The sequence below is a fragment of the Lactuca virosa genome, chromosome 2 (genome assembly GCF_052849685.1).
Source record: "Lactuca virosa cultivar CGN04683 chromosome 2, Lactuca_virosa_CGN04683_v6, whole genome shotgun sequence".
NCBI classification, from domain to species: domain Eukaryota; kingdom Viridiplantae; phylum Streptophyta; class Magnoliopsida; order Asterales; family Asteraceae; genus Lactuca; species Lactuca virosa.
In genome coordinates this window covers 52,143,181-52,154,159 of record NC_136427.1, presented here as the reverse complement: position 1 = coordinate 52,154,159, position 10,979 = coordinate 52,143,181, and positions in this window count along the sequence as shown.

The following is a 10,979-nucleotide window of genomic DNA, read 5'->3' as shown; positions in this document are numbered from 1 at the left end:
CCGTGTTGCATAGACATACATAGAGAGACATAGCAATAAAATAGCAATCATGTTTGATACAAATCAATTTAAATACAACATTCAAATAATAGGTTTTCGGGACATGCTTTTCCACCCCAAAACATAAAAACTGAAAATAGGGGAGTACGTGAATACTCACAATACATTTAGATGAAGCAAATGGTGCCTTGAACTACGTTCCACGTGTACCACTACCGATTCCTACAATAATGGTATTCGCTAGTGAGTCTCTAATCGAAATCTAACACTAGTAAACTTACTACTACAATAGAATTATGCCAATAATGTGTCAAAATTGAATATTGATAAGTTACAAACATTTTTCTGTGGAAATTAAGTTTCAAAGAATCAATTGTTATATAACAATTTAAGTGGAAAATTTCCATTATTGAAATGTAAATATTTAACATTTTAGAGGTGTTCCAATGATTAAATATTCAAAACTAAATCAATTTAGTTCTAAACTTTCCCAAACTTTGCATTTAAGTTTTAATTGAAGTCAAAGACCTTAAGATAAATTTTCTTGAATTTTTGATTTGTCTGACTATTTTTCACGATTTTAGTTTCTTGAATAACCATAAAATCATGAAAAATACTAAACAGTTAATAAAAATTACCAAACTTCAGATTTTGGTTCTAAATGTACTAGAAGACTTCTACATAAATTTTCATGGATTATGAATATGCATAACCATTTTTCATATATTTAATTCTCTAAATATATAAAAATTCATGAAAAATAGAAATCGGTTAAGAAAATGCCCCAAACTTTTTATAGTATTGTTATTACACATACTTAACCTGGGAAAAATAGAAAAATAGATTTCTAAACTATGTATCCCAATTTTATGATTTTTGTGTATTTATTCTAATAAAAATTGAAATAAATAGAAAATAGTTTTCAAAATTGCCCAAAATTTTTGTAACGCTGTTATTAGTCATTATTAAGCTAGGAAAAATATAAAAATGAATTTCTAAACTGTTTATCCCAATTTTATGATTTTTGTGTATGTATTCTAATAAAAATTGGGTTTAAGTGTATTTAATCTTGGGAAAATAGAAGAAAAATAGTATACAGAAGAGAAAAATCATCAAAAATTTTATGTAGCATCCTAATGTACTACAAGGTGTTCTGGTAAATTTTCATAATTTTTGGATGAGTAAAACTATTTTTCCTGTTTTTAGTCCATTATAAATACAAAAATCGGAGAAAAATAGGGATACATTATGAAAAAATTTTGGAAATATTTTTCTAAGTCTTCCACAGAGAGTATAAGCTGCGAAAATTATTAGATACCATTTTTATATTCCCTAATGTGGTTTTATGATTTATTAGAGCTAAACAAAAAGAAAATTCAAAACCATATTAAACACTAACAAAAATCGATGAAACTTAATGGAAGATGTTTATTAACTTAAAGGATCATCCAAGAATTTTTCCAGAATTTATTTACTAGTTTAAGTATTTTATATGATTTAACACTCTATTTTCTTATTATTTTCATATAAAAATAAAGAAAATATATATTGAGCTGACAATTTCCAGAACACATCTTCATACAATTTAATAACAATGAAAAATTGTTTTCTTATTTTTGATGTCGAAAAACATGCCTAAAGGCTCAATAAATTATAGAGAAAACTTGGTTCTTGTGATTTTAGTAAAGATTATTGATGTTACTTTGAGAATTTTTGCAATATGTTCCAAAGACTTTTAAATCAAGATCTTTTTGTACCTCTTAATATATGATGTTAAGAGTTCAAAATAATTTTTGAATGATTTTTAGTGATGAATAAGTCCTTTGAACATGCAACACAAAACAAATGTTCATAAGGAAAGTGCTGTTTGAGCAACAGTTTTGTAAAAATTGGTAAAAATCGAAATATTGGAATTCTCCAGTGAGGTCAGATGGGTTTGAAAGCTAACTCACAATATTATATTTCAGAAAACGAATCACGAATTTTGGCTAAGAAATGAGTGAGATATGACAGTTTAAAGTCAGGTAAAGAAATCTGGCAGATTGCATGCATGATGATTGGTTAGAAAAGTGGGTTTTCATCATTTCCTTGAGTAAATCTTTTCAAGTATTTAAAATATATCATGATAAACTCATATTTTAGTCATGTTTCCAGAGATCAAAAGATTAAAACTTATCAAAATGTATACATGCATTTATGAACAAAATTTTGTTTCTAAAAAACTCTTAACTTGAGTTTGATGTTTTAATCCTTAAAATCAATTTTTGCACTAAGATCATGAACATGCAACCTTGTTTATCATACATGCATGGTGTTAAAACACATCCATCATGTTTTAAAAACCATTTTAACAAAAAGAAAACAAGTTTGAAGAAGATGAAGAAGGAGAAAGTGTAAGAAAAGAGCAAAACTTGAAGGAAAAGAGAAGTAGAAATCGATTTTACCTTCAAGAATACCACAAGATGATGAAGATTTCGAGTTTGAGGAGTGTTCTTGGGTTTGTTTTCTGGAAAATTTCTTGGTTCTTAGAGGGAGTAAGAGAGAATGGAGTGGTGTTTGGAGAGAAAAAGTAGAGAGAAGGTAGAGAGAGTTTTCTAGAGAGAGAAAGAAGAGAGATGTGTGTGTGTTGGAGAATGAGAGTGTTAGAGAGATATGGGGAGAGAGGGATCCGATTTTAGGGGAGGAGAGGCTCTCTCTCTCTTGTTTCTTTTATAAAAATTCAAATCTTTTATAAAAATATCCAACTTTTTATAAAATGTGCACCTTAACCTAGTTTTTATGCATAAAACTCTTGATTTTTGACTTATAAATCAAGGGTAAATGTTAATAACTAAATCTTTATTTTTCATTGAATTGTATTTCATAATAATTATTATGATAAGATAATATTATAAGGTTCATAATTGTTTTTATAGGATTTTTAAGGTTAAAGTTTATAAATATGAGTTTTTAGGGCTTTTAGGGCTTTGGAGTTTAATAAACTTTGAATATCAAAATAAATAGAATATTTGAGACTTTAAATTATCTTATGGTATTATAACTCTTTTATAGTTATAAATAATGTTTGTAATTTATTTTTATCGGTTTATTGGCATTCTATGTAGTGATTCCGAGATTCAAGCGAAATTGAGGAATCGAGTATACTAGTCCTAGTCTTCAACTTTGACTTAAGTTCCTACGAGACTCGGACCTAATTTATACCACTAGGTCAAGTGCATGATGTGTGTATATGATTCATAAAAAGGTGTTTGATTCAAAGAGCGACCCGAATATGGATAGTCACTACAGTTAAGTAGTTGTAGAATTCACATATCAATGTGAAATCTAAGTACACCATCCATTGTTTCTATCTGTTTCCAAGTTTCTACTAGGTTATAACTTAGCTTCTAATTACTAAGTCTAATATGTGTTGTGCCTATATGTGCAACTAATTCTAGTCAAATCTAGAACCGACTCGAATTTTGACGGTTGTCACACAAACCTTCCTCTATACTTCTGGGCCGAAGCAGTGGCAACTGCGTGATTCTTCCAAAACCGAAGCATCGTTCGCAAGAGTCTAAACAAAACTCCTTATGAGGGCCTCAACAATCGCAAACCGAATGTCAGATTCTTTCACATATTTGGGTTTAGATGTTTTGTGATCAACAACAAGGATCACCTTAACAAATTTGCATCGAAGTCAGATGAAGATATTTTTCTTGGCTACTCAACAAACAAGGTGGCCTATAGGGATCTCATCAAACGAACGAGACTGATAGTTGAAAGCTTCAATGTAAAATTCGATGACCACTACGTCCGCAACACTGCTCCGTCAAGTGAAACAAAAGCTATACTGGAAAGTGATATCCCAGCCTCTTCGGGTCCCCTGAACATAGTTGAAATAAAGTATGATGATCTTTTTGACCCCGCAGAGACTGCTCATCTCTCCGAAATTCTTGTGTCTCCGGTAGCGCAACAGCAACACGCTGAAGTCTCTGGTCCAACTCTATCCGAAGATTTGTCACTCAACACTTCCACCTCGCCGGTTGAGGGGGAAAGTTCAACTCCGGTTCAAGTGGCAACCATCGAGGTTCCATTGTTGGAAGACGCGGCTCTAGTCTCTACCCACAGAGTCACAATTCAATCAAATGTCTCATCAGACTCCGACGATGAAGAAATAGAAAATATCGACACAAGAACTGATTCAAGGATTATCACTCACTCATCAATCCAGGGGGAACCATCTCAGGTTCCGGGGGAACTCCCATTTGCAACCTATGGGGAACCTCATTCAAATGCTCAACATCCCTCAGTCCAAGACACTTATGTGGGCTGCTCACAAGTCGAGGGGGAACTGCCTTCTCCAACCGCAGAGTCTTCTGATATTGAAGACATTCCTTCCACCGCAACCACTGATCACCAACAACCTCGTCTGCATGTCTGGACGAAGGATCACCCACCGGTTCAAATCATCAAAAACCCATCCGCAACTCATACAAACTTGATCCTCTACGGATTTAACTGACCATTGCCACTATGCAGCCTTCATGTCCTCAGTCAAGCCTCGAACCATAAAAGAAGCACTCATAGAACCCGACTGGATTGCTGCAATGCAAGAGGAAGTAGCAGAGTTTGAATGAAAGAAAGTGTGGCAAATAGTACTAAAGCCAAATGGTCACACTATTGTTGGAACAAGATCGATATACAAAAACAAGCTCGATGAATCCAGTGCGGTCATCCGAAACAAAGAAAAACTAGTTGCTAAGGGGTAAAGTCAACTTGAAGGTGTTGACTACGATGAAACTTATGCCACTATAGCCAGGATGGAAGCCATACGCATCTTCTTAGCGTATGCGACACACAAAAAAATCAAAGTACATCAAATGGATGTAAAGAGTGCTTTCCTGAATGAAGAACTGGAAGAAGAGGTTTACTTACAACAACCTCCACGCTTCGAAAGTCAAGATTTCCCAGATTATTGTTTTCAAGCTTGAAAAAGCAGTCTACGGTCTGAAGCAAGAACCAAGGGCATGGTATGAGACTCTCTCCGAGTTTCTAGTCGCGTCTGGTTATAAAAGAGGTGTGATTGATCCCACATTGTTTAGAAAGGCAAATGGTAATCACCTTATGCTTGTCCAAATCTATGTGGATGATATCATATTTGGGTCAACAGATCAGGGTATGGTGAATGACTTTGCAAAGCTCATGACGAGCAAATTTCAAATGAACATGAATAGAGAGATTAACTTCTTTCTAGGTCTTCAAGTGAAACAAGTCCCTCAAGGGATTTTCATTCACCAAGAAAAGTATATCTCTGAACTGCTGAAGAAATACGCGATGGACAAATGTCCTCAGCCAAGGTCCCTATGGCCTTCAGATATAAGATTTCAGCTGATCCTTCATGAGAATCACTTGACCACAAAACTTATAGAGGAATGATTGGTTCACTGATGTACCTTACCGCAATCAGACCGGATATTGTCTTCGCAACAGGCTTATGTGCAAGGTACCAAGCCGATCCCAAAGTATCACACTTGACCGCAGTCAAGCAAATCCTCAGATACTTGAAAGGAAGCAAAGCTCTAGGCCTCTGGTATCCTGCGGGGGAATGACTTTACCCTACAATCCTTCACAAATGCGGATCATGTCGGATGCAGATTGGATAGAAAGAGTACTTCCGGTGGTTGTCAATTTCTTGGAGGAAGACTGGTCAGCAGGTCTTCAAGAAAACAGAATTGTATTTCTTTGTTTACCACAGAAGCTGCGTATGTGGCCGCAGCTAGCTGCTGTTATCAAGTCCTATGGATGAAAACCCAACTGATGGACTACAGATACAGAATGCTGCGGATACCGATGTACTGTGATTCAGAGCGTGCCATAGCAATTTCTCACAATCCTATTCACCACTCAAAGACGAAACACGTTGAACTCCGATACCATTTCATCAAGGACCACATTCTCAAAGGTAACATCGAACTGATTTTTGTCAATACTCACGAAGAGATTGTTGAAGTGTTTATAAAGGCATGTGATGCAACAAAACTTAATATTTTTCTAGAAATGTTAGGGATGATGAATCCAGACCCGCAATTCTTTTTGAATTAATAGGTATCGCAGACCACTTCTGGTCTCCGTTGCGGTCCTAGAATAATATATCTATTTTACATGGTTTCAGTTTACTTTGTAAACCGCAACCATATATAATACTTATATTCTTTGTGTCTTTATTGTTTGTTGTTTCTAATTTTTTTTATTAAGTGTTCCTTTCATATCTTGCTACCGCAGCTACACTGCCTTCCACCGCAGCCATCAAATACCATCCGCAGTCATATTTAATGAATCCGCAATCACTTCAAAATTTTACTGCTAATATTGTGTGTTATTTAATGATCTTCAATAATTAAAAAAAACATTCTCCTTAATAAAAAAAATATTCGTTTTGTAGCATACAACGTTTCAATCTCTTTCAAAAGCATCTTTTTGTGTCAGACCTATTTTAGGTTAAATGACAAATAATTCTTTTTCCCATAAAAGAAATCTTTTAAGAAATCTTTTACCTTTAAATTGTCACTTCTCTTTGCCCCCAAGATGTCTAATCCGTTTCAACTCCCCCATTATCAAACGGATTAAAACCCTCACCACACGTTCTTCAAACGTGTGATGGTGGCCTGACATTCATTAAATGCACCTTTTTTCAAAAAAAAAAAATAATAATCTTATGAATGGTTGATAGTGGCTTAAACTCAAGGGTTTTTACCATTAACAGCTGTAAATAAGTTAAATCAAATAAACTTTTGAAATCCGGTGCTATATAAACCCTTTATCCCTCCCAAGAAAGCTTTACGCTTTGTAAACCCTTACGACGATCTTTCTCTTCTCCACCTTCTTTCTCTCTGTTTTTTGCAAGTTCCTAAATCTTTTCAAAAATGGTGAAATCTGGTATTTCCAAAAGGCAATCAAAATCATTTGGGTCGGTTCAACCAACTGGTTCGGAACTGACAACCAAGAATCAATCCCCGACGATAGCCTCTAGCAATTTTAGGGATGTGTTTGAAGATCATCCTTTATACAATGAGGCGATTTGACTGATGATCAAGTTCCTGCCATCTCATCCTCTATTTGGCGCATTCAACTCCTTCACTAATGTGGTTACTCTTTCCACCCTATTCAAATGTGTATTCTCAGCTTTGCCCAAGCAACAATCTTCAAGAAGTTCACTTGAATCTGATCAATGACTCTTTAGTCATCTTGACTAAAGACAAGTTTCTGGAAGCAATCAATCTTCGAGTACCAGATGGGTTATCAGAACAAATTGAAAGGAATTGGGGAAATCAAGAAAAACCAACTGCATGCGGTATGGCAATTTGTCTATCACTTCATCATCCGGTGTCTCTCTGGCAGAACCGGAGGCACGAACAACATGGGACTCAAACTGTTGGAACTGGTTTGGAGCATCTTCATCGGTAATGCAGTGAACTATGGCCAAATTCTATGAGATGACTTCCTACAATATGTTCCCAAGGAGAACCCTTGAGAAGATCCAACTGAACTCACCTTTGCATGTTTTTGGTCTCTCTGGATTTCGGATCTTCACAAGGATGCGAAACTTGACATGGGTGATGATATCAATCTCTTTGCTACCCGTGATTTAAAAAAGTACACTCTCTCCAAAGATCAATCAAATTTTAGACCTCTTAGGAGACTGCCTGAACATATACTGAAGACTATTGGACTTAAAACCCGAGAACTCACTGATCACCTCGAGGCTACGGATGGTGTTGACCCATACCATTCTTCCCTGCCTCTGTCACACCCCCAAACGAGAACGGCGGAAACGTTCGGGGGCGGAGGACATCATATTCAGTATCATAACAGTTCATAGTAAGGAAAGTACACACCACCATACATATAAAGGTTTCAAAATGTTTACATAATTGGTTTTGTTACATGTTCAAAAGATAAATACATAAACAACTTTCAAAAGAAGTAATTATCGTCAGAGCGTTAATCCCCAAAAGTTGGTTTCCAAACCTGCTTAGCGGTTCCCTGAGAATACAAGTTATTTCAAAGAAAAAGTGTCAACAATTACGTTGGTGGGTTCATAAGCGGTTTTGAGAAAATGTATGCCATTCCAAAGTTCGTGCGTTTTCCAATAAAATCCCTTATTTTCTTATAAAAGTATGAAATGCATATGAATGTTCGCGTTGTAAATTGTAAATAGTTGCACCAGGAAAATCCCTTATTTTCCTATTAGTTGATTGTTTTGGATACAGGAAAATCCCTTATTTTCCTAAAGTAAAAGGCAGTCTCTAATGTCCAAGACCGAAAATCGCAAGCAACTGACATACTTGAAAGGTTGAGACATAGTTTTATATAATAACGCTATAAGAAGATTGCACTTGTTAGATGAAGAATAGTTTTAATAGCTATCCATTCATAAAAGCAGAATACCATAATAATTGTCTATCCGGTGAGTTTTATAACCATACTAAACATAATATGCATGTGGCGACGGTCTTCAGGCGTCGTAATGTTTATGACAAACTGTCACCCAAAGGACTGTAGCTAACAGTCAGGGCGCGGGATCATGACTTCCCGTATAGATCTATACATATTTGACATGCCCTCCAAACGGGAGACTCTGGTTATAATAGACAGGACTTTAGGTAGTACCTTTGTAACACAAAGGTAGCATTTGAAGATGTAATCGTCTCACGGATTCTCAACTAAGTCTGTATTAAGATAATAGTTTTGTATGCAATGTTTATCCTCTTTCACAATATTTGACAAAGCAAAAATCATAAGTTCTTTGAATGCATAAAATGGTTTAACAAGGAATGCTACCCTGGATACTATGCATTTTGTATAAGTCTAATGCATGCAAAGTATAACAAGAGTTTTCACGTTTTCACTCGGGATCAACCGTGTGTTTACTTGTATTCTCCCCCGAAATGTATTAAAAGTACATTATAAAGTATTTGAATGTGTATAAAAGGGGGGTATGAACTCACTTGATTGAAGTGGTTGCTTTGAAGTAGTCGAGAGAAGAATCGAGCAAAACTTTGACTAGAGAGAGTTGAAATCTCGGGTTTCTCGGGGATCTCTGGAGTGTAGAACTTCCTTCGGGACTCGAGTATGAAAACCAGGGCTTCGGGAAGGCTTCTCGGGGTTATCACGTAGAGTAACGACACTTAGATGGAAAGAGATGAGCACCAAACCCGGCAGCCTTAAGCTTCTATTTATAAGGGCTGATTTGGGAACTCACGTCGTGAGTTTTGGATTCTCACGTCGTGAGGCTTAGTCAGTATGATCCTCTTCGACGATTTGACGTGGCTGACACTCTGGAACCCATCAGTCACGAGCTCACGTCGTGAGCATGGTTCCCTCACGTCGTGAGGCTGAGTCAGCCTCGGGTTTTGTGTCCCGAACTTGTAAAATCCGTAACTTTCGTGTACGAGCTCCGATTTCGACGTTCTTTATATGCACGCGTAGGTGTGAAAAGGCTCTACAACTCTCGTTTAGACTCCGTCGGCTAATTCTGACTTTATTTTTAATATATTATTTTTAACAGGCCGGATCTGGAAAAGTCTGTTTAAATTCCATAGCTCCTTCATGTGGTGTCCATTTTCGTCAGACTTTTTACTGTTGTACTCCTATTGTCGGGGTCTTCAACTTTCATTTAGGTTGTGTCGGCTAAAGACCGCTCGATCTCTATTTCGAGTTTTAGCTGTCTACTGTTAGGTCGGAAACTTCCAAAAATCATAACTTCCTCATACGAAGTCAGATTTGGGCGTTCTTTTTTATGTATGTCTATGGTTTAATGATATCTACGACTTTCGTTTAGATACCTAAGGCTAAAAAGTATTTTATTTAAGTTTCTCGTTTTATGCTTAACAACGCTTTACCGGTAGTGTTACGAATATTTGATTGGTCATAACTCCTTCGTTATAACTCGGATTTTAATGTTCTTTATATTTTTGGAAACCTTATCACTATATCTACCACATAGTGTACCCAAACAGAGCTTTTTAAATATTTCATTTTCGATGATATTCTTATTACTTTACAAAGAGGTTACAAGACTCGACTTTTAGTCATTATATTGACCTGAAATAACGGGTTGTTACATCATCCCCCCATTAGACGGAATTTCGTCCGGAAATTAATTACAAATAGTTTAGGGACTAGGGAAGAGATGCGGATACTTCTGTTGCATCTGATCTTCTCGTTCCCATGTGAATTCAGGTCTCCGCTTAGCATTCCAGCAGACCTTCACTATTGGTATGCGACTCTGTTTAGTTCGTTTGATTTCCCTATCCATGACCTCGACGGGTTCTTCCACAAAGTTAAGATTTTCGTTAAGTTCGATTTCGTCGAGTGGAATCACAAGAGTTTCGTCGGACAAACACTTTTTCAGGTAAGACACGTGAAACACTGGATGCACTTTGTTAAGCTCGATCGGAAGTTGAAGTCTATAAGCCACTGGACCAATCCTTGAAGTAATTTCGAAGGGTCCAATGTACCTTGGATTTAGTTTTCCACGCTTCCCAAAGCGTATCATGCCCTTCCAGGGTGAGACCTTCAGTAGAACGCGGTCACCAACCTGAAATTCCAAGGGTTTTCGTCGTTTGTCGGCAAAGCTCTTTTTCCTATCCCTCGAGGCTTTCAAACGTTCTCGAATTTGAACAATCTTTTCAGTTGTTTCTCTGATGATCTCCGGACCAGTGAGAGTGCTATCAGGGACTAGACCTTTTTCCAACTGCGTGTCGCCTACTTCCGCCCAACATAGAGGTGATCTGCACTTACGACCGTAAAGGGCTTCAAATGGAGCAGTCTTGATACTAGTATGATAATTGTTGTTATAAGAGAACTCGACTAAAGGTAAGTGAACATCCCACGCTTTACCAAAGTCGATTACACATGATCGCAACATGTCTTCTAGGGTTTGGATCGTTCTCTCACTCTGTCCGTCAGTTTTTGGGTGATAGGTTGTACTCATG